Source organism: Crocuta crocuta, unplaced genomic scaffold, assembly GCF_008692635.1.
Source record: "Crocuta crocuta isolate KB4526 unplaced genomic scaffold, BGI_CrCroc_1.0 scaffold179, whole genome shotgun sequence".
Taxonomy (NCBI): domain Eukaryota; kingdom Metazoa; phylum Chordata; class Mammalia; order Carnivora; family Hyaenidae; genus Crocuta; species Crocuta crocuta.
Window position 1 is genome coordinate 3,709,684 of NW_027551568.1, and position 23,777 is coordinate 3,733,460.

Below are 23,777 nucleotides of genomic sequence, written 5' to 3' on the forward strand. Positions count from 1 at the left end.
GAATCCGAAGCAGCTCCAGGCTCCGAGCTGTGAGCACAGTGCCCGATGCGGGGCTCGAACCCACAAACCGTGGGATCATGACCTGAGCCGAAGTCGGACGCTTAACCGACTGAGCCCCCTGGCGCCCCTGAGCAGGAAAACTCAAAATCAGCCCCAGATGATCTCAAACCATGGTCAGAGGGTCCCCTGAGGTCGTGTCCCCAGGCTGGGCCGAGAACGCATTTGGCCAGGCTTGGGAAGATGGGGCCTCGGCCCCCCAGGGCCTTCAAGGACCACCTGAGGCCGGCCCAGAACCCTGCTGGGGCGGCACCCACACGGGAGCAGAGGCCCCCCGGGAGCCAGCGCGGGCCTGGGGAAGGCCCACGGAGCAGCCGAGGCAAGGGCGGCCGTCCACATATCACCGACGGGGCTCACGCTGCTTCGCAGCCCCCCGGCTACTCCGCATGCACACGGGGCCCCACCCAGCAAAGCCGGGCCTGTCCCTTGCAGGAAAGGCAACGGTTACATAATAACATGTGCTTCGGGGCCCCCGAAAGTTCCTCCAGATGTACAGATGGACGGAGGGACACCCACAGAAAGGAAGGGGGGATGTGCCTGCCTGGCAGGGAGAAGCGCCTTGTCCCCAGGGGGTGCACTAGCCAGCGCCTTGTCCCACGCATCCCATTTCATGCCGCTCGCTGTCGGTCCCTATTAGCTGCTCCTCACACTTCCGTTGCCATGGGAACCCAGGAGGGGACCCTGGGGACACCCCCCCCCCCACACCAGCCACCAGCAGAGCCGTTAGCCTGGTTAATCTGGGGTCACCACACTGGCCGGCTCCAAGTTTGGGTCCTCCCCGCCCCGCATGGCCTCCACTGCGTGGGGGACGAGGCTGCCCCAGATCCTCTGTCTGAGCTTCCTCTTCCTGGTGATGAAAGCAGGGAAGAGTGAGGAGGGGGGGTGCCAGCCGGGCTGGGACCGAGCGCTCTGAATGGAGGCAGCAGTGATCAAACACGGACTCAAGGCCTCGGCAGTGGGGGCTCAACACCCCGCCTCTTGCTCAGAACAAAGCCACGTTCGCCTGCCGGGCTCTCGGGCGGCTGAGCCGAGGGGGGACCCTCTGAAGACCGAGGGAGGCGGGCAGAGTGACAGGGCCCCGGGCGAGCAGGAGACAAGTGTATTTTTAACCTACTGATTTATATTTCATAGTCTCGCCGCTCCCAGAGGGGATTTACAGGAGCCTGAGTGGGACAGCTGGAAGGGGCCTGGAAGCCTGTTTAATCCGGCTGGCCGGGGTGAAGTCCACAACCCGACATCCTCACCCAGCCCCAGCTAGCGGAGCTCTGCTTGCACACCTTGGAGGGCAGGGAGCTCACCCCCTACCAAGGCGTTCGGGCCCTTGCTGGGGCTGAGCTCCTTGTCCAGCAGCTTCTGGGACTGCCCTCTCCCTACAGCCCATCTCCCCCACCTCTGTTCTCAGCACCAGCCCCACTGCACCTCTGCACACACCGTTCCTCGTGCGGGGACCTTCTCCTGCCCCCACTCCTAATGCCTTGGGTAACTCCCACTCGCCTCTCAGACCTCAGTCTAACAGACAGCACCTCCAGGAAGTCTCTCAGACTCCTCCCCTGGTTCAGTACCTCCCANTTTCCAACATTTGAGAATGAGCCTTTCAGGGCCGGGGACTCTGTCTTGTTTCAGGTCCCAGCACCTGCTCTGTCGTGACTAAGGTGATGAAGCCAGGGGAGGCGAAGGCCCCGGGTGAGGGTCTCATCCCCTGCTCTGGCCAACCAGTCCACTCTTTGTGCGACAGACAGAATCTTTCTGCTACCACCAACTTAACCCACGGAAGGATCTGGCTCCCGAGGCCAGGGCCCCGGGAGTCCGTGGCAGGAGCCGCCCAAGAGGGGTCAGCCCTGGGGGAGCCCGGCAGGCACCCCCTCTCTGCGGCAGGCAGCAGAAGGCGACTTCTGCTTTGGGGTCAGCCCCTCGGAGCCCCAGCGGTGAGCCTCGGTCCCCCGCCCTACCGCGAGGAAGGGATACCCAGCTGCCTCTGCGGGGGTGAGGGTGCCGGAGCCAGCAGCCACGCCCTGGTGTCCCCTTATCTCCCACCCACGGGCCGGCACCGGGTGACTCAGCTCGTGCACCTCAACCTTCTTTACACCCCAGACCCACGGGGCAGCTCCTGTCCTTGTCTCCACCTACGAGGAAGGAAAAGAAACCGAGAGAGCCGAGGGGCGCCTGGGCGGCTCGGTCGAGTGGCGTCCTACTCTTGATTTCTGCTCGGGTCGTGATCTCCCAGGCTGTGGATGGAACCCCAAGCCGCCGTCCCCGGACATTATTCCAGGGATGGGAGCGGCCGGCCTCAGCACCCTGGTCCTCAGCCACAGGCCTCTCCCCAGGAAGGAAAAGAAAACGTGACGTCCACCCTCGGCTCATGCAGACACCCTCTGTGGGCAGTAGAGCCCCCACCTGGACCACCACCAGCCTGCCTCCTGCCCAGGCCACAAGCCAGTTCCGGACCCAGGTGGTGAGTCTCTGCCTCCGGGACACCTGACATGCCCTTCCCTCTTCTGTTCCCCGATGAGCCTATAAAATCCACTTGGAAACGAGGCATTGGCTCTGTACCTCAAAGCACCTGAAAGGGGCTTACAGAAGCCACACCAACCAGCAGAGGACCCTGAAGGGGTGTTAGGGCCCCGCCACCGGGAGCGGAGGCTGGCTCCGGGCGTCTCTGTATCCAGGGTGCACGGAGGCTGGCAGCCCAGTAATGAACTCACCACCTGCAAACGGCGTTCACCGCACTGGCTACATCTTGTTCATCAGGTGCCCCCGGCACGGCTGGCACACTTCTCGGATGGAACAAAACCAAACAAGAGGGCGTGGCAGCGTTGGGACGACCCTGGCCCTCTGAGCCTCAGTCCCCTCCTCTGTGAAATGGAGCGGATTCAGGTAGGACCTCACAAGGCTGCTGGGGGAGGGGACCACGCCCATCCACGCAAGCCTGTGCCCGAAATCGGAGGGTGGATGCCCGGGAGCCGAGGCCTTCTCCCCCTGAGCAGCCACCGCAGTTTGTAGGTCAGCTATTTCCGCATCCTGGGGTGTGAGTTACAGAGGCAGGGCCGACCTCGGGTCCTGGAGCTTCCAGAGAAATGCCGGGCCTCTTCCTGCGGGCAGCACACAGCCGGGCCCCGTGGGCAGTGCGGGGCCACCAGAGACACGCGTCCCTCTTGAGGGCCACTCGCGGGTCCGTGAGCTGCGTGGGCCTCGAGGAGCCTTCCCCGTGCCCAGACCAGCAGCGCTCAGCACTGTCGCCTCCCACAGATGCAGCCGGTCACCCCCAACGGGAAGTCCCAAGCCTTTCAAGGAGCCAGTGGGAAAGGATTTTGAAGCAGCCTTACATCTGTGTGCCTCCCAAGGGCTCAAGGATGATCCAAAAAAAATAACAAATACTCAGCATAATTCAGCTGTCGATCAAGCGTGTGCGTGCACGCGCGCGCGCACACACACACGCAGAGACAGCAAGAATTCAGGCTCAGCTCTCAACTCAGAAATGAACTTCCCAACAGAAAAAGGGAAAGTGCAGTGGTGGCCCATGAGGGTCAGGCCTGTGAGGCCCGGGAAGCCCCTCTCTCCCGCACACTGATGTCCCCCAGGCCCGCCAGGACAGGGCCGGCCCCTGGCATGGGGAGTCGAGGTCCCTGCTGCTCACAGTGGGCTCCGGGACTAGCCGTGCTCACTTCCCACGAGCTCCTGGAAATGCAGAACCTGGGTGAGGCCGCACCCCAGACCTGCTGACTCAGAATCTGTGTTTCTCACGTTAACGTTTGAGAAACTGCACAGGCAGATCATTGCCCAAAAATAAGGCCCGAGTTCCTATCCACTCACCCCCATCAGAGGCTGGATGTCCTCCTGTCACTCAGGAGGGCCCTGTTCTCTCCATCCTCGGGCAGCTGACCTGTCCCCTGTTAACAGGCAGCAAGCACACAGCACCCGCAGGCACACCTCACCACCACACATGTCAGTCACCCCAGGGCCTTTGTACATGCTGGTTCCTGCGCTTCTGCCTTCCTCCCGCCCCTCTTCTCTGTCTCCTTCCCACTCATTCCTAAAGCCACCTCCTCCTGCAACCTTCCCCACAGGCCGTGAGCCCCAGGGGGGCAGGACCCAAGCCCACCTCTATCAGCACCTTCTCCTGAGCCTCGCCAAAGGCCAGCATGTGGTGAAAGTCTGATAAGTAACTTCTCAGTGAATTCACCAGTGGCAAACCGGCTCCAGAAAGCCAGGAATGACTCCTGGCGTGGCTCTCCCCATTCCCACCCCGCCTGTCCACTTTCACAGGTGCCAACGTTGACCCGGGAATGTGTTCGACGCTGTACCACCTCAGGACACCGGAGCCCGGGGGCTTAGACGCCCACCCAGGACCGAGGCCCAGAGGGAGGAAGGCTCCAGAGCAGCGGCCCCTGCACCACGCGGCTCTGGTTCTCTGCTCCAGGACGCCCGCCCCCCGCCCCCTGCGGGGGAGATGCTGAGGCTGGGGTCTCTCGCCAGGCGCGGGCTCCCAGAGCTGGACAGACGTGGCGTGGGTCTGGTGTGTGCGCGGTGAGCACACTGCTCAGGGTTAGGGTCGCGGCCTGGGGCGTCCTTGTCAGAGATGCCTGCGAGGAACACGGTGTGAGGCGGCCCAGGTGAGATGCCTCATGTCCGAGAAGCTCGTCCAACCTACCAGCTCAGCGGCGGAGGCACACCTGCCCGCCCCGGTGGACAGACAGGGCCCCGCACCTCCCCACCGCTCAGGAGGCGTCCTCGGGCCGGCTCGGCGTAGATGCCATCTCCTCCAGAAAGCCTGCCAGGATTTCCCCCAGACTAAGCTGCCAGCATCTGATCACACACACTCTTCATGGCATGAGTTCAAGCGTCAGGACTCTGGGGCTGGCCCCTTCCCTCACCACCCACGCCCCCACGCCCAGCACCAGGGTGAGGCCCGCGGCAGGGGAAGGTGCACGGCCTTGGAGCTGGCTCTGTGAGTGTGAACCCTCACACGCTGTGTGGGGTCCCCCCGGGGGCTAGTGTCCCCTCCTCATCCACAACGAGGGTGGATAACGGCCGCACATCCCAAAGAAGCGAGGATCATAAACTATGCTAATATGTCCAAAGGGCCTGGCACCCTGCCTGGCGCTGAGGAGGCCTGACAGGTGACTGTCCCAGCCCTCCTCCGTGATGAGGCCGCTCCGCCAGGGCTGCGGGGGACCTGGAGTCCCCCCCCCCCCACCGAGCTGCAAGAACGGAAGTCGGGGGCTGCCCAGCAAGGCCAGAGCCGGACCTCACTCCATCTCGCTGGTGGCGACTGTGCATGCTCCTGCCCGCCTCCCGGGGCCTGGGGGAGGCGGGAGGGAGAGAGTGCGGCGCTGCGGGGAGGCTCAGGAAGGATCTGGAAGGGTCTACGGCTCTCTGGCCAGGACCCCTCCTTCCTGATAAGGGTCTGCGGAGGGAGGGCCCCGGGACCCCTCCCTCCCAGGAAGGATGACGGAGAACGTGGCCACCTAGGCGGGCGGGACATTCGGGACCTGAGCGCCAGCTCCAGGCCACACCGAGTGTTCTCTGCGAGGGGGTCTGCGCGGGAGCCCTGGCCCTGGCCACGCGCTGCTGAGGCAGACACACGGCTCTCTGCGCCACCCCTGTAACTCCCTGCTGCTGCTTTAAAATAAAACGTTGTCATGAAAAAGACGGAAACGTGAGAGGCACGTCAACCAGCAGCGAACAAGAGAAAACAAAGCCAGGCCTCGCCCCTCCCCCACCCCGGGGACCTCGGACGTGCCAGCCCTGTGGACAGAGATGGAGCCCATCCCACACCCCTGAGGACAGCCGCGATGCCGGTCCCCTCCATATGACAGGAAGGCCCTGCCTGGGTGTCCCCAGGTCGTGGGGACCAGAAAGGGGCCGCGATGTAAGAACCCAAAGAGGTTGTAGGAAGCAAGAAGGAGCGGCTCACGTGAGCCACAGCCTTGCACCCCTCCCCCGCCCCCCAGGGGCCATGGCCCTTTCTCCCGGGAGAGGCCAGGAAGATGCAGTGTGCCCAGTAGGGCCGGGGCATTCTCTTGGTTCCTGCAGTGTCCGCACTTGGTGACCGGAGCAGCTGAGGTAGAGACGCCCACAGATGCATGTCGCCAAGGCCCCATCGCTTCCCGCAGCTGGCTCGGCCTCCCCTGGCAGGTGCGGCTTTGAGGCCAAGTCCTGGCCCCCAGAATCCACAGCCCGAGGCAGGAGCACTGGGCGTCACCCCATGCCTGCACCGTGACAATCTCTTCGTCACCACGGCTCATTACAACAGCACGGAGTCACTCTGTCCTGGCCCTGCGCGAGGCGCCTCACAGACATTATCTCCTGTGATCCGCCAACAGCCTTGATCCCCGGGAGCCATCATGTCCCCATTTTGCAGATGAGGACACGGAGGCACACGGAGGGGGGTTATCTGCCCAGGTCACGCAGCTCAGATGTGGCAGGGCTGGTGTGCCTCAGGGGACTGGCCGGGGGATAAAAGATCTTGTCCCATTGAGTATGACACGGCGTCTCCCCTCGCCCTGGCTCCGGCCTCCAGAGGTGCCCACAGCTGCCTCCCCTCACAGCGGGCGGCAGCCACGTACTCGAGGTTGGCGGCTGCCCTTGGCGGGTCCTGCCCCGGGGCCAGTCTGCGGCGCCCCTCCCCTGCCGTGAGCTCGCTGCCACCGGCCATCCACCCTGCTTGGCGCACATGCTCTGTGGTTCCAGTTTCAGCCCTCGGCCCGGCCACACGTCACCCTCCTCCGAGAGTCCTCGTCCAGGCAAACGACTTATGCGTAAGGACCAGAACCGCCGCACAAACTGACCAGCTTCCAGGAGCGTCCGGAGCTGCGGCCGGGCTCCTCCGTCCCGCACTTGGCAGTGACTGGAGAGGGGGCGAGTGAGCACGAAATCCCACACAGCGCTCGCTCGGATCAGGCATGCTGGGCGGCCCCGCCCACTCTGCACCCGCGATCTTCCCCTTGACCTGCTCTCCCTCTGCGCCCCTGCAGCTGCTGTTCCCGGGACACTCCCGGCCTCCCCAGCCTCCTCTCTCATTGGGCGCATCCTCCCTTCTAGAGGAATCCGCCTCAGGCATGTCTGGGACGACTTCCGGACCCCTCTGCCCATGTCCGGCGAGGCCGGTGCTCCCCTCGGGTCCCCACAGCCCCTGGATGTGGTGAGTTGAATGCTGTCCCCCCAAAGTTTGTCCACCTGGACCCCTGAATGTGACCTTATTTGGGAAAGGGGCCTTTGAAGATGAAATTAAAGCTCTTGAGCTGAGATCAGGGGTCCTGCATGCAGTGACAAAGAGGAGGAGAGGCTAGTACGGGGGAGGAGGCCACGTGAAGAGGAGGCAGAGGCCGGGGTGATGCGTCCCCGCGTCCAGGAAGGCCGAGGACGGCCAGAAGCCGGCCGAGGGGCCTGGGGCACATTCTGCCTCGAGGCTCGGAGGGAACCAGCCGCACCTGCGACACCTGACCTGGGCCTCCCGGCCCCCAGCTGGGAGAGAAGAGACCCCCGCGGCCCCACCACGGGTCAGGGGTGCTCTGTGGCCGCCGCCCCAAGGAGTGAGCACATGGGGTCGCCCACAAGCGTGGTTCGCGGGCGTGTCCAGGCCCCGCGAGTGGATACGGCCCCGCTACNGCTCCGCCTCCCCGGGGAGAACGCCCATCTTCGTCTTCGCTGTAGGTCGAAGATGCCAAAGCCCAAACCCCGGAACCTGTGAGTGCAGCCTTGATTAGAAATAGAGAAATTACCAGAGGCTTTTGGGGGAGGGGGGCGGCTATCCAACATGATTGTGTCCTCACCAAAAGGGGACACAGAGGGAAGATGGCCGTCCACAGCCAAGAACTCCTGAAGCTACCGGAAGCTGGCGGAGAGCCAGACGCTGTTCTCCCGACCTGCCCACACCTCACTGCTGGGCTTCCAGTCTCCAGGGCTGTGAGGTGCTGAGTTTCCGCTGCTGAGCCAGGCAGTCTGTGGTGAGGGGTTAGGGCGGCCCTGGCGCACCGATCCAGGCACGCGCCCATTCTCCAGATGAGGACACAGAGGTTCAGCTTGCCTGAGGTGCCACAGCTGGGAGCTGGCAGGGCTGGGGTCTCCCCTGGGGGGCCCCCTGACTTCACGGTTAGGTGCCCTTCCCGCTGCCCCAGACGGCAGGAGGAACAGGGAGGCCCCCGGGGACAGCATGACTCTACCTCAGAAAGCACTGGGCCCCGGCCTGGCTGCGCCAGCTCAGACAAGCAGGGGACAGCCTAACGTCCCCTATCCATCAGGCACCTTTCACAGGCGCCAAACCTAATGTTTAAAAAAAGGGAGTTGAGAAGTAAGCTCCGAAAGGGCCCCTATAAATCAAAATCAGTCAGCAGAAAATAAATGGAGAGCGTTGGTGATCGGTGGAAAACGGCATTTTACATCCCAGCTATTTAAGGGATGATGTGTATATTAATAGATGGGCCTTGGTACACTCTCCCGCCCCGGCCATTTGAAATTACTGTTTACTCTTGGGGCGCCTGGGTGGCTTAGTCGGTTAAGCGTCCGACTTTCGCTTAGGTCATGATCTCGCGGTTCGTGGGTTCGAGCCCCACGTCGGGCTCTGTGCTGACTGCCGGCTCGGAGCCTGGAGCCTGTTTCAGTCTGTGACTCCCTCTCTCTCTGACCCTCCCCTGCTCATGCTGTCTCTCTCTCTCTCCTAGAAATAAATAAAACATTAAAAAAAAAAAAAAGAAATTACTGTTTACTCTCTACTTCTAACAACAGTGGATTTTAATCTCACCTGTCGCTCCTTTCTAGGCTACTGTAAAGAAGGCTGCTGATGAAAGGACAAGATTCATATGCATTCATTCATTCATTCACTCGTTTTTGCCGTTGCTATTCGGAACAGTGCTCCTGCGTTTCCTCCTGGCGGACTGTTCATGGTGATAAAAGGTCGCGGAGAACGCGGTGACGTTGGTACATTTTCTCGCAACATTAGGAAGGGCCCGGGGTGGGTCTGGAGGGGGTTGGAAACTGCTGTTCCTGGTTTTAAAACAGAAATCCGTCCCCGGCGGGGCTCCGACCGCCCCGTCCCTCCTCCCCGCCGGTCCCCAGCCAGAGAGCCATATGTTCATTACTTCCAAGAATTTCTCCTTGGAACTGGAGCAAAGGAGGTGGGGGAGGGGGGGAGCCCTTGACCGCATCCACCTGGGAACGCCAAGATTTGGCCCACGGCAGCCCCCGAAAATGTCCCTGGGCTCTAAGGGGTCCAGAGTGGCTGGTCACCCCCAAAGGCCTGTCTCTCAGGAAAGCAGGGGCCCTGCTGGGCCAGATACCAGCTTGGAGAAGAGCCATTTGGGGTCCATCTGAGTTCTGCAAAGGCTAATTAATCTTCCCGAGAAAGCGGGTGGGAGAGACTGACAATGAAACCCAGCCCGTTTCTGGAATCCGCCCCTCTTAGCCATCTGGGGCGCAAGATGACTTGTGGGGGCCCGGGGCACTTTGGCATTCCCTGGGCCACTTCCTCCATAAAATAAATATTAACAATTATATTTTATGACCGCGTTGGTACACGAAAGAATATATCCGTGTTATATAGCAAAACGCTTCCTTGACCTAAAAGTTTCCTTTTCTTCTTCTGATTTTAAAGGAAATTAAAACATTTTGGGGGGAGGCCTGGCACGGAGCCCTGAGTCTGTGGGAGACGCAGCCCTGCGGCCTCTCTACCCCCAACCCAGGGCCCGGCCCCCCTCCCCTCCCTCACCCTGGCNAACCCGAGAGACCCACACCCTTATGGGCACTCAGCGGACTTGTCCGCCCCATTTCAGGGTTCACAGACCAGTCTGGGAGCCAACCAGTCTGCGGGGCCAGTAAGGCCTCCCCATTCCCCTGGTGGGGCAGGAAGGAACCCAAGTCAGGCTCCTCCCGGTGGGAGGGGCAGGCCCGCCGCGGGGGGGCGGGGGGGGGGAGGTTGGTCCCTGGGCCCCGCTCACTAGGCCATTCAACCTGGACTCGTCCCAGAAGTGTCACTTGGGAACTCACTGGACACCCGGTACACCACGTAAACACATGTGAGGAGCGCGGCGCCCACCCAGCCACCAGCACCGCGGGCGTCTCCTGCGCCCCGGAAGCCCTCACCGGTCAAGACCCGGGGACCAAGATCCCCACCCCCTCCCCCCTGCCGGCTCCAGCACCACCAGCCCTACCTACCCGGCCTTGGGGCCTGGCTCCCCCACTCCTCACCCTGAAATTCCCCGAGTGACACCAGCTACCGTCAGGGTCCCCCGAGCATGCAGGGCCCCTCCTGTGTCAGACCTTCCCAATGACTCCGTGACCTCCAGCTGGGGTCTCCCTCTTCCCTGGAGCCCTGACCCCTCGCCCACCCGCTGGACTCCCCCTGGCGGCTCCTCCAGGGCTCAGAGCCTGACACCCACATGTCCACCGCGGGGAGGGCTGGGCGGTGAACGGGCTTGTCCCCATCACCACCGCGGACCGCATCTCACCTGCCTCCTCCGGTGAGTCACAGCTGGGGCTGCTGCCCACTGCGCCGAAGCCCCCGGAACACAGGGACCGGGCACCTGCCTCCCAGCACCCGGCACACAGTAGGTCCTCAGGCTACGTGTGGCTGCAGAACAGAATCTGTGCACTGGAGTCAGGCTGTGACCGCAGAAGAGGGCAGGAATGACCCTGTCCCTCCCAAGGGACACTGGGGAGGCTTGGAAGTAGACATGTCTGCTGTTCTGGGACAGAAGGAGGGGGAGGAGGAGAGGGAGGAGGGGGAGGGGGAGAAACATGGCAACAACAATAACTAACAATACTGATACTATGTGCCAGGCACTGTTCTAAGCTCTTTATATAGATAAATTCATTTAATCCCCACAATCCAATGATGTAGCAACTACTTATAGTCCCATTTTACAGATGAGGAAAGCGAGGCATGAGAAGTTAAATAACTTGTCAGTAAGTGACAGTCGGNAAGGAGACGAGTGTGCTTTCTGCAGAAGGGGCTCTTTTAGGGCAGCTGCCATGGGGGCCCTTGATGTCACCTCTGGAGAGGCTGGCCTCTGATGCCACGCGGCCTTGGGCGCCACCTGTTCCCCTGGGACCCATCTCCCAGCTGGGTGCTCTGCGGGTCTGTCTGGGAGACCCGTGCCAGACACTGTCCCCGGGGCCCTCAGGCCCTGGTCACCCCGTCCGGACAGGGCCAGGGACCACTGTCACTGCCAGCAGCCAAACGGCTGGAGGAACCCAGCGTCGGTCACCCTGGGCCCACCTGCAGCCTCCGCCCCAGAATCACCCATGAGAGGCTACGTCACTGCTTCCTTAAATCAACGCGCTTCCTTTACTTCAGCAGGAAACCTCAGGTGGCTTCCACAGATGGACAGCGGGCATCGCTTAGCGGGAAGCCGCACGGAAGGCAGCGTGACACACACAGTCCATTCCCTGCTACCGCACACACGCGTCTGCCCAAGACCAGCGAGCCAGGGGCCTGGGGCCGGCCCTCGCCTTGTTAGAGGGACCCACAGAGCTGTCAGAAGCGCGCTCGCCACCGGTCAGGCTGCTGTCCTTATCGTCAGCGTGGAAGACGATGGAAAAGACTGGAGGCCCCTCCAGGCCCCGAGGGTCGCTGGCCACTCCTGTCCCGGCCCCTCCCTAGCAGCAGAAGCGCCACACTTGGAAAACATCCAGCTTCTCTGAAAACAGAACGCCCCACCTCAGCTTCCTTCCCAAGCCCCGACCTCCCCAGGAATCCAGGGACGGGGAGCTCACTACCTCACAAATGCAACTCCAACGTGACAGGAAGCAACAGCGAGATTATTGAAAGGTCTCGGCACCTTCAGCTTCTGTACAAAACCGGGCTGACAACGAAAGCCCGGCCCCTCCCTGTGGACGCTCTTTCTACAAAGCGAAAAAGCCGTGGGGGCTCACGGCCCAGATCCGTATCCGCGGGCAGCGAGTCTCCCCTCATACAGCAGGCTCGCATGCGGCTCGGGTTCAGGCAAGTGTTAAGCTGTCTTTGGGAATGGTGACCACGCTCCGCAGGCCCTTATCCGGGCTTTCCGACGCACCGGCAGCAGTGACCACGGCCACCCTGGGAAGACGGCGCCCTGAGGGGTGCTCCCGGTGACACCTCCAGAAACCGCCTGCCTGAGCACTCTCGAGCCTGGTGCCTTTTCTGGAAGTGGCCATTGGGAGACCTCTTTGGGGGTCTGTGACAGGTATGTCTGTCCCCGGCGGGCGGTGGCAGTGGCGGGAACCTGGCCCGGAAAGCGGCCGGTCCTCACAGCCATGCTGTGAACATCTGAGATGAAGCACTTCGAGGAAAGCGCTTTAAAAATAACATTTGACGATTTCTAAAAAGCAGATTTCTGCACCTGCCTTCGCCGTGATGTCTAAGCACACCACCCTCCTGGGAACGGGGGGCTTTCCTGGAGATCTCCGTGCAAACCCGACAGAGCGACGAGTTCCCAGGGAGCCCCCTGCCCAGCTTAGAGAGAGTCCAAAAGACCTGAGGTCTGGGGGGCCTCTGCCCCGCCTTCTGGAGCCCCTAGCATGTTCAGCTGAACCCGGCTCCCGAGTACGTCCCCACTCTGCCAGGTGGGATCACACAGCCCGTGTCTGGTCCCCCTGCAGACCCAGCAGCAATCCGATGACCTCTCCCCTGCCCAAGATCAAGTCACCCGGCTCCCGCTGACCTTGTCCAAACCAGTAAAGCAGGAGGTAAACCATGGCCCGCGGGCAGTTCCTGGAAGAATCCTCGTTTTTACAGCGAGTCCCCGTGGAAAGCTGCCTGCTTTTGGATTTGCCCCTCCAACCCAGCGTCCTCGGCCACCCCCTCGCCAGGCACAGGGTCCTGGGGGGCAGAGAATTCCACTAAACGTGCACACTTCTGTTTAAATGTGTGTGAGTCACACACTGATTGCACCGGGTCAGACAAAGACGGGCCGTGTGTGCTCCTGGAGAATTGAGGGCGACTGGCCGAGAGGCTCCCCTTTGCTGCCCGTCTCAGCCAAAGGCACTTAAAAACCCCAAGAAGTAGGGGCTCCTGGGTGGCTCAGTCAGTTGACTGCCCAACTCTTCATTTTGGCTCAGGGCATCATCTCATGGTTTGTGGGATCGAGCCCCATGTCCCCTATTCACTGACCGCACGGAGCCTGCTTGGGATTCTGTCTCCCTCTCTTTGCCCCTCTCCCACCTCAAAATAAATAAATCAATATTTAAAAAGCCCCAAGAATTAATCTGCATCTGTGGTGAACCACAGAACCATCACAGAACAAGCCCACACTCGGGTCAGACAGACAGGTTAATTCTCAGCCGCCAGCGACCATCCGAGTGGACCGTGAGACCGACAGCAACTTGGCAATGACACAGGCAAAGCCCGGCGCACAGGTGTTCTCCTAGCGGGAGGGAGGGAGGCACCCCATAAGGTGCTTTAAACCCTCCCAGTGGAGCCCCACAATGACAAACTTTAGCCGAGAGGGAAGTGACCGTGTAAATTTTAATAGAGATGTTAGTTGTATTCAAGGTTACTCTCATCAAGAAAATTGGATCCACTTTCATGGCCATGAAGAGTCCCCATCTCGCATTTGTGTTTGATATAAATACGCCTGTAATAAATAAACATGACCCCGGCTGCTCTATTTCAGGTTAGCCGAAGGAATCCTAGCTAAAAGCAGAGGAGAAAAAAACATATCCCGAAAACTGGGGCCCATCTGTCACTGGTTGAGGAGAAGAAAATGGCGGGACGGTGGCATTCCCGGACACAAAATAACAAGATCTCTATTTCTGAAGTCTCCGTACAGAAGCTCTCCCCAGGGCGAAGGCACCGCCTCTCCCTCCGAAGGACATGGGTGGGGATGGTTTTGCTGGTACCCAGGCATATGGCTGAACTGCACCTTAAATACATCAGACAGAACGGCGCCTTCACCGGAGCGACTTGTTATAAAACAGACCTGTCAACACAGGCTCCGCATGTAAACTTCCCGCACCGATTCAGCTAAATCACAAGCTTGGCATCTCATTACCAGCCGTGGCGGAGGGCATCCCGCCGTCCTGGGTGAAGGAGCGCCCCGCCGCCATCGCGTCAGGCTGAAAACAGCCCGTCTCCGTCAACTTGACAGAGACAGAAAACGTGAATTAAGAGCGCTGTCTGAAATTAACAGTGATGGAAAGTTAATGACGGAGCGAAGCTGGCAGGAGGATTTCAGCACGCGTCACGACATGGCCCCGGCTTCCGGGCGGGACGCTGGCGTGATCGATGCCTGTCGGCCCCGGCTGAGGCCACAGCCGCCCACCCTGAACCTCCCCCCTCCCTCCCACATCAGGCCCTTCGCAGATGGTCTGCCCTGCCGCCGCCGGCCCTGTCCCCAGTTCTGGGGGCTGACACATCTGCTCGTCAGCACCCCAAGCTCATCGCAGCGCTGTTTACTTCCAATAATGAGCCGGGAGAGCAGCGCCTGTTGGGCGAATGGCTGCATAAACTGTGGCAAAGCCACCGAAGTCAGTCAGGAAACAGAAAGCACTGGGGGAAAAGGCAAACGGTGATCTGAGAAAATACTCGTGACATAATACGACATGAGAAAATTATTTGAAATTCTACATACAGCAGGGCCTCCCTCCAGATTTTTAATTTTTTTAATGTTTATTTACTTCTGCGAGAGAGAGAGAGAGACAGAGTGTGAGCAGGGGAGGGGCAGAGAGAGAGGGAGACACAGAATCCCAAGCAGGCTCCAGGCTCTGAGCTGTCAGCACAGAGCCCGACGCGGGGCTCGAACCCACAAACCGCGAGATCATGACCTGAGCCGAAGTTGGACGCTTAACCTACAGAGCCATCCAGGGGCCCCAAGACTACAGAGTTTTTGAGGCTAAAACCCATGAGTCACACCCACACTCGTACCCCGGCCCACGGGTGAGCGGCAAATACCCGATACCCTAACTTGGAACGTTTGCCATCGACTCTTCATTGCGACCGTTAAAACGCTTATACCCACGTGTGTACATGGGAACCCACACAGACATGGACAGATCAGACACACAGACGCATGTGCAGGAAACCAACCAGATGGAAACTGTCTGAATGTAAAAGCAGGGTGTGCAGGCTGTTTTCTTGTCTCTTTGGCTCCCCGGCTGGCTTTTCCGTAAGAGGAATGCTTCGTGCTTACGAGCACGGGGTGGGGGTTGGGGGGGTGATTCTACCACAGGAGGTCATGTGCGATACAGCCACACGGGGTACACAGCGCTGTCCAGATGGGCTCCAAAGCCTCAGAGACCCAGCCGTCCTCAACTGTGCTCCTACTACGTGCTGCTGTGTCTTCTCCTGCTGAATCTCGTCATCACCCGGCTTAGGTGTTTACAGCCCAGCACTGATCCAGAACTTTCTGAGAAGTATTCGCCTAGTTTGATCTCCAGAACAAGCCTGTGATTAGGGACGGCTACGTCTTACAGCCGATGCTCAGGGGAGTCACGTAACGTGCGCACAGCTGACTGGAGGACAGAGAGGAAGGGGCTCGCACGAGACAGCAGAGGGGCCGTAGCGACACAAACCAGACACATCTGTTCCTGCCCCCCCACTCCGCGGGCACCCTGTGGTCCTCATGCTCACTCCTGAGGGTCCTCGGGCGGGTGGGTGTCCCTCACGGCGTGGCACGGGCGACCTGGTGCGTGGTTTTTGTTCTTGCTTCTCTCTGGGCGCTGTTCCCTCTCCCGCGAGGCTGCCCAAGATCTTTAAACGTTCGCTTTACCAAAGACAAGCTATGGGTGGCAGACCCAACGCGGGAGGTAAGAACAGGGCGGTGTTCGCACCCCAGGATAATGGCTCACAGGCCTGGCCTTGGTGCTCCTGGAATTTTCCATTTATCGGCCCGATACCCTTATTTGATAAGTCTGCACCCCCACGCTTGACTCGGGAGTTGGAAAAGGCACAGAGATCCCATCTGAAGCTGAGTTTTCCCTTCATCAGAGTAGTGAGCTCCTCATCACCGGGGGCGAGCAAGCAGTGGGGGACGACCCGGTTGGGGTGTTGCAGGCGGTTCACGTAAGCCGGAGCTGGACGAGGCAGCCTCAAGGGCCCCGAATCCTCCCACGCACCACAAATTACCCAACACGTCCCCCTTCCCCTTCGCCAAGCCCAGAGCCCTCATGACGGATGGATTTCGCCAGACATTTCTTTCTGAGGATCCCTCCATTCCCAGTCCAGGCTGGGGAGCCGTCAGTCGATCGGCAGCAAAATCCCCACCCAACGCCGTAAAGGTGAGCCTGGGAGGGTCTTCCCACCCCTGCGTCCTGTCCACCAGGCAGGAGTACCAGTCGGCTGGCGGCTGCAGGGTGACACCGCGGGACTTGAGCCTGTGTCCCCATCAGGGACGTGACGCCGAGCTGCGAATGTGCGGGCTTCTCAGTGGGTAGGACGGCCACCAAGATGCCGGCCGGGGCCTCGGTGGGCCCTGGGCCGTGCGCGGTCAGAAGTGAATCTGGCCAGATGGTGTGAATAGAGCCATAGAAAGTGGGCGGGTCAAGCCTCTTCATCTGGAAACCAAGGCCCGGGGCTCTGGGGGGCACCCCACTGCCACTGTCTCCGTGGCAACCAAGTGGCATCGCAGTGGAAGGGACCCGGGTGCCATGGGCCTGCGGCGTTCAGACCTGAAGCCGGTGAGAGCTCAGCCACCCTGTGCGTCTCCCCCCACCTGCTCTCTCACCGCAGGTCCCGATGAGCCAAGTCCAGCCTTCTGCCAAGGAAGTCCCCCGACCTTTCTGCTCCCTAAGGCCCATCGTCACGGCATTTTCACACATGGTGCTGAGCCAACAGGCAATAGGATGTCTACTTGCAGAGACACAAAAACCCAAACCAGACCTGAAGTCTTACCTCACACCAGAGACAAAAGTCAACTCAGAATGGGTCCTGGACCTAAAGGCAACCCGACATCTGTAACAATTCTAGAATAAAAGAGAAAACAAAATCTCTGTGACCTGTGGTCAAAGATCCCTAGATAAGACATAAAAGCATGGACCATAAAAAATATAGACAGACGGATGGATGGATGGATGGATGGATGCATGGATGGATGGATGGATGGATGGATGGATGGACAGACAGATGGATGGATGGATAGATGGATGGATGGACAGACAGATGGATGGATGGACGGATGGACGGACAGACGGATGGATGGATGGATGGATGGATGGACGGATGGATGGATAGATATATAGATGGATGGATGGATGGATGGATGGATGGATGGATGGATGGATGGACAGATAAAATGGACTTCACAAATATTAAGAACTTACACCCAGATGACACCGGTAAGAAACAGAAAAGGCAAATCATAGACTGGGAGAAAATGTGCAAACTGCACATCCGACAAAGAATTTGAATCCGGAATATAAAAGGGGCTCCCACAATTTGGTAATACAAAGAGAAATAGTGCAATAAAAAACAGCCAAAACCTGTGAACGTTCACTTTAGCAAAGAAAAGCTATGGGTGGCAAAGGGGCACATGAAAAGACGCTCAATATCATTAGTGATTAGGGAAATGCAAGTGAAATCACAATGAGACCCATCAGCCCTCCTATGAGAATGGCTAAAATTCTGCAGCCGACAACCCCAAGTGTCGCCAAGGACGCGGAGCAACCGGAACTCGCACCCTCGTGGAAGGATCGCAGGACGGCTCGGCTACTTTGGAAACAGTTTGCTTGTAAAGCTGAACAGGCACCATCACAAGGTGCAGCTTATCCTACTCACAGGCGTCCACCCACAGACAGCGCACACCGATGATCACCGAGGGGCTCGCAGGGCGGGAATGCAGGCTGGACACTCAGCAGAAGAGGCCAGAGGGCCCTGGGGGCAGACAGGAGCAGATGTTCTCGGNGCCCGGATGCTTCTAAACACCCCACGGTGCCAGGCTGGCTCCCACAACAGTGACAACAGCCAGACGATCTGCTCCGAAGAGTCAGTGATGGCCAAGGTTAGAGCCTCCCCCGTCCCCGCCGGCCTGGGCGCAGGACAGCTGCTCAGAGGAAACATGGGTGGCCGGGCGGTGGCTCACGTAGCAGGTGTCTAGGCAGCGTGCTTTGGCTCCCTGCCCGTGCCGGGCTCCCTGCTCAGCCTGCGGCCTTCTCTGCAGCTCTGAAAGGAGACTTTATCTGGAAGATGAGGAAACTGGGGCTCAGACACTGGCGGGCAGCTGCCGAGGGACTGGCGGGATGAGGACCCGCAGCGAGCACACGGCAACCAACTGCTGCCCCCGGCGCCTGCGGTCTGTGTGCGGGCGATCGATCGTCTGAGTGGCTCAGCCCGTCCACAGGTGCCTCGGGCCCACAGCCACAGAGCTCCTGGGGCCCCGCGGGAATTCCAGGTCACCAACACCGGGGTCTCAGGGGGCGCAGGCTCTCTGTGAACGTGGCAATCCTCCGTCCCAGGAGAAGGAAATAACCAGGCACCAACTCAACTCCTTTTCCCCCCATCAGATAACAAACGGAGTCCCATCGAGACACCAGAATCTGGAAGCAGAAGGCAGAGTGCAAGACCCACGTAGGGAATAATGAATTTATAACCCAGCAGCAGTGGGAACGCGAAAATGACGTCGCCATGGAGACCAGGAAGCCTGGGAGGTTCTCTGGGAGGACCCCCCGGAACACGGTCGAGGTGCTCCCGGCTGGAAGCAGTGACGACGGGCCCGCACCTGGGGCGCAGGCAGCCCGCTGGGACGGGACCGGACGACCTCAGACTTCCGTCGGCACCTGCTCACTCCCCAGGCTGGGAACGGGTGGCCTCTCCAAACCCAGGATCGGGCCCCAGCGCAGCCAGGATCGGCAGTTGGTATGCAGGTGGGCACAACCTCTGCAAACCTCCCTAGGAATGCAATGAAGAGTCCATGGGGGGCCTTGGGCTCCCCCCCGCCCTGGACAAATAGCCCCCGTGCCCTGAGTCTGCAGGGCACACTCCACAGTCCGCAAACACTGGAGAAACCTGGCCCCTGCCCTCTGGGGGCCCGCGAGTGGGGAGGGAGAGAGGCAGGGTCCTCCTTGCACCAGAAGATGTGGTGGGGGGGAGGCCCCCGGGGCCCGACGGCATCCAGGGCAGGTTCCTGGAGGCTGGAAGCAACAGCCGAAGCCGCTTAGCAGGAAGGTGGGGACTGTGGCCGGGGGTGGGGCAGGAAGAAAGAACAAATCACCAGAGATGCGCAGGAGAGGGACAGGCCAGCAGGTGCCCGACGGGGACTCGCCCGCGTGAGGGGCGCAGCCAGAGAAGGTACAACCTGAGGTTTCGGCCAGAAGGGCCCACCGCACCCACACACACAAGTTTCTGCTAGAAAGTTTGCTCGTGTTGATGTGTGATTTCTCTAAACATTTTTTAATGTTCATTTATTTCTGAGAGAGACAGAGACAGAGACAGAGTGTGAGCAGGGGAGGGTCAGGAAGAGGGGGAGACACAGAATCAGAAGCAGCTCCAGGCTCCGAGCTGTCAGCACAGAGCCCGACGTGGGGCTCGAACCCACGAACCGCGAGATCATGACCTGAGCCAAATTTGGATGCTTAACCAATGGAGCCCCCCAGGCACCCCGATGTAAAATTTTTCAATAATAAATTCCTCAGCCAAGCTGCCAAGGGCCCTAATTTTAAACAGTTTTACTGGAGTTGCTCATTGTGTTCTCAGCTCGGCTACAAGGAACCGCCGCGAACCCTATGAGAAGATCCCGGACGGAGTGGCCTGTCCGGTGCCGCCCCTCCCCCTCCGACAGCGCCAACGCGTATATGCAGGGGCCCCACACCCATCTTGCTCTGCCCAGGCTCGGACATCGAAACACAAGGAATAACACTCCCAGAACCGTGAGCGTTTCCGGCCCCTTCGGGTGCCGTGAATGCAGCTCCGGCCTTAGAAGTTGTGCCTCTCCTGGGCAACGTGTCCCCCGGCCCTTTCCCGGGGGGTGAGGGGATGATCTGGGGGAGGCCCCACCTGGGTGTCCGGGACACTCCACACGTGAGCCGCTCTCCTCACGCGACCCCAGCGCTTCTGCGGGTTATCACGGTCATGATGAGCCCAACTTCACAGATGAGCAAATTGCGGCTCAGAGAGGCGGGTTCACTTACCCAAAGTCACACAGCTCCCAGGCTTCCTTGCCTTCTAGACGGGGAGGGGGGAGCCACACGGGGAGGGGGAGACCCTGCCGGACTCCTGTCGGAACAGCGTGTGCAAATGCCCGCAAGGTGTGTGAGTGCCGATGTGTGTGAGCAGCTGGGCGCCGCCCGGTGGGCGGACGGTGGCAGGAGGCTGGGGGCAGCTGGCAAGGGCCGCGGGGGCAGGTCTGTTCCCTGGGGGCTGGATCCGCAGAGCAAACCAGAGGCAGCCCGGGGGCTGAGGAGGGGCAGCACAGGGGGCCCCGGTCCTTCCGAGCCCCCACTGAGCCCAACTTCCGTGGTCCTGTGCTCCACCCGAGCTCTCCCTCCCCGAACAGCCAGAAAGATACTGGAGGTGGACACCGCCTCCTCCTCGGCGAGCCTCTCTGCTTCAGTAAATAAACGCTGCTCGCTCCGTGCCTCAGTTTCCCCGTCTGTGAACCGAGGCGGCTGTGAGGGGTGGACGCAGACAGGATGGACGGCCCCTAGTGGGCACTTCCTTAAGGGCTGCATTTCAGGACGCACTTGGCCAACGTCACCCTCACAACTGCTTCCAGGAAAGTCACAGTTTTCAAACCACCCGCGGGCCATGGCTTGGGCCATCGAGAACCAGGGCATCGTCAAGGTGGGGCAGCCTTCCCAGGGGCTGCACCCAAGGCTGTGAGCAGGACCGCGCCCTGGAGGGGAGTCTGGAGCCTCCCCAGGAGGCCCGGCTCCAGCCTTAGAACAGGGCCCCTCCCCACTGCGTGCGCAGGGGACACGGGATCGGGTGGGAAGAGCCACGGCTTCATCTGGCAAGTCCTTTGTGGAAAGAAGGCTCCGGTGTATTTAAGCCACTGTCCGAGTGCTAAGGTCTTCATGCAGCCCAGAGCCAGGATTTAGGGCCACAGGCAGCTCAGCCTTTTGGAGGCAAAGCTGAAAATCCAGCTGACGCATCCCCCCCCACCCCGGGCTCTGTGGGAAGGCGGCCGGTGGGGCATCTGTCACCGGCTTGCCCCCTGGAGCTGGGATCTGGGGTCAGGCCTGGGCCCCCACCAAAGCCTGCATTATGCCTGGAGAATGCTCTTTTCAAATTGTCTCTTTTTGTTTGCCCACTCCCCCAAATTTATGTAAAAATAAACTGCGCGGATTCGATGCACGCTTTCAGGGCCCTTAATGAGCACTTTCCTAGTGGGTGTCGGAGCTGCCGACCCTGAGTTGGTGGCTCGCAGCTGCTGGGGACGTGGGCCAGCTCCGGGGACACACCCTGTCCACTGTCACCTTGACTATTTAATTCTCCCCACAGCCAGGCATCCAGGTCATTCCCATTTCACAGAGGAGGAATTGAGGTCAGAGACATTCAGAAACTTGTACGAGGTCACACAGCTAGCAAGTGGCAAAGCAGAAACTCAAGCCTGTTGGAGTCTGTCACTCTGTACTACACAGCTAAGCCGGACCGTGAGTTTGCCAGTTCTCCATTCTGGCCACAGTGCTCTGGACATACCGAGGATTATGGCTGCCCCTCTTAAAGCGTAACCTAACCTGAACGGTATGCAAGGTGTGGCCAGGTCACTGAAAAGTATGACAGACTATCACCTCCCTTGCTGTAGACCCTATACTTCTGTTTTTTTTTTTTAATTTTTTTTTAATGTTTTATTTATTTCTAGGAGAGAGAGAGAGAGAGACAGCGTGAGCAAGGGAGGGTCAGAGAGAGAGGAAGTGACAGACTCTGAAACAGGCTCCAGGCTCTGAGCTGGCCGTCAGCACAGAGCCCGACGCGGGCCTCGAACCCACGAACCGTAATATCATGATCTAAGCGAAAGTCGGACGCTTAACCGAACTAAGCTACCCAGGTGCCCCAACCCTATACTTCTGTTAATGCAACCCAAGGTGGTAGTGTCATTGTGAGGTAGTGTCACGTGGTTCCCTGTGGGGAGCTTGTACTGCACGGAGACCCTAGGGCCCTCCTCACCCCCGCTGCTGCCAGGACAGGGCTGGCACCTGCTTCTGGAGCGGCTGGTCTAGGAACCTCGGTGCACAAGTTACATCCATCCCTGTAAGGTGGCTTGTGACTTAAGTCCCTCTAGCCAGGCCAGGCCCTGCCGCTAACCTGCCCATGGACTTGAGCCAGGTCGTCCCCTCGTCTCCCAGTGGCCTGGCCCATGGCGTCTTCAGCTCAGTGGCTGCCCAACCGCGGCCAGTAAATGCTGGGGGAACAAATGAAGGAGTGAAGGAATGTTTTCATCTGGCAACAAGGTCCTGAGGACGGGCCGTGTGCCCAGCTCGGTGCCGGGGACACAGCAGGAAAGGAAAGAGCTCCCTGCCCCTGGGGAGCTGGCCTTCTCCAGGGGGCTGGACGGCGAGCACAGCTGGTGAGCACACTGTCCATCTGCGGTGGCCAGCTGTGGAGATGCCTGGGTAAGGGGCAGGGACAGTGTCTGAGAGACAGGGAGGGGAGGGGAGGGGAGGGGGGAAGGGAGAGGAAAGGAGGGGAAGGAGAGTAGGGAGGGGAGGAAGAGGAGGGGGAAGGGAAGGGAGAGGAGGCGGAGGGGAGGGAGAAGAGGAGGAAGGAGAGGAGGGGAGAAGAGGGAGGGGAGGGAGGGGAGGAAGAAGAGTGGATAAGGGAGGGAGAGGGGGGAGGGGAGAGGAGAGGAGGGGAGGGGAGGAAGTGAAGAAGGGGAGAAAGAACGGAAGGAAAGGCACCTTCTGCATCAGGGACAGGAGATTCCGGGGGGACTGGGGTACAGGGACGCTCAGAGGAGCCCCCAGGCCCAGCCCTGTGCGTCTGTCTCTGGCACAGCCGTGGCCCCAATGAGCAGTGTCATTGCAACAAAGATCAGGGGCAGAGAGCCCGCTTCTCGTTCCAACAGACAGACGTGTAGCGGGCCGGCCGCCCCGAGCAGGGGAGAGGGGGACGGCCCGGGCGTTGGCACCTCCGGCCCCTGCCAGCGAGGCCCACGGGGCGGCCGTGCGTGTACCTGACACTCCTCTCTCCGGGCACCTGGGGAGATGGCGCCCCAGCGAGGGCCGGCTGCAGGCACGGTCGCACTGTACTCGGGGGCCGCCCATCGCCGCCCGGGGATGCCAGGGGCTCAGGGGTCCTCACCAACGGTCACACGCCAGGGCGGGCGGGCTGCGGCGGGTCCCTGGTCTCTCCCTGCACCTCCCAAGGGACCTGCTCGTCCGTTCCTAAACCAGGGCTCTGTCCGAGACCCTCCTCGAAGAATTGGCTCTGGGCCGCAAACCTCAGAAACGTCTCAAAAGCCGCTGGCCACCAGCCCCACGAAGGACCTCGCCAGGTGCCCCAGGCTGTACCGCCACCACCCAGGTGCCCCCCACAAAAGCCTAGGGGTCCCCGGCCACCCTCAGGCCCCAGTCACTGCCAAGTCCCGCGGAAGCTCGCCTCGCCTGTCCCCTCCCTCCCCTCCCGCCCCGTGGCCTGCCCTTCGGGCCAGAAGGGCCCTGGACTGTGTCCATGGTCATTAGCATTCAACCTGCTCCCCTTTTCTTCCTGAGCCACTGCGTGAAGGTCAGTTTAATAAGAGCCNCCATGCTCCCCGCCCCCCAGGAGGCGCTGCTAATTCGGGTGACAGCTGTGGGTGGGGCTCACTCGGGAATCAGACCCTGCTGCCCGCCCGGGCTCCTGCTTCTCAGCAAGAGGCGGCAGACGTGGAGGCGCTCAT

General features: G+C 60.4%; 1 protein-coding gene across 1 annotated transcript in view; it reads right to left on the reverse strand.

Annotated features, from left to right (window-relative positions):
- SORCS2 (sortilin related VPS10 domain containing receptor 2) overlaps window positions 1-23,777 on the reverse strand; it is a 404,846-nt gene that overhangs the window by 243,185 nt on the left and 137,884 nt on the right. The window lies entirely within an intron of this gene.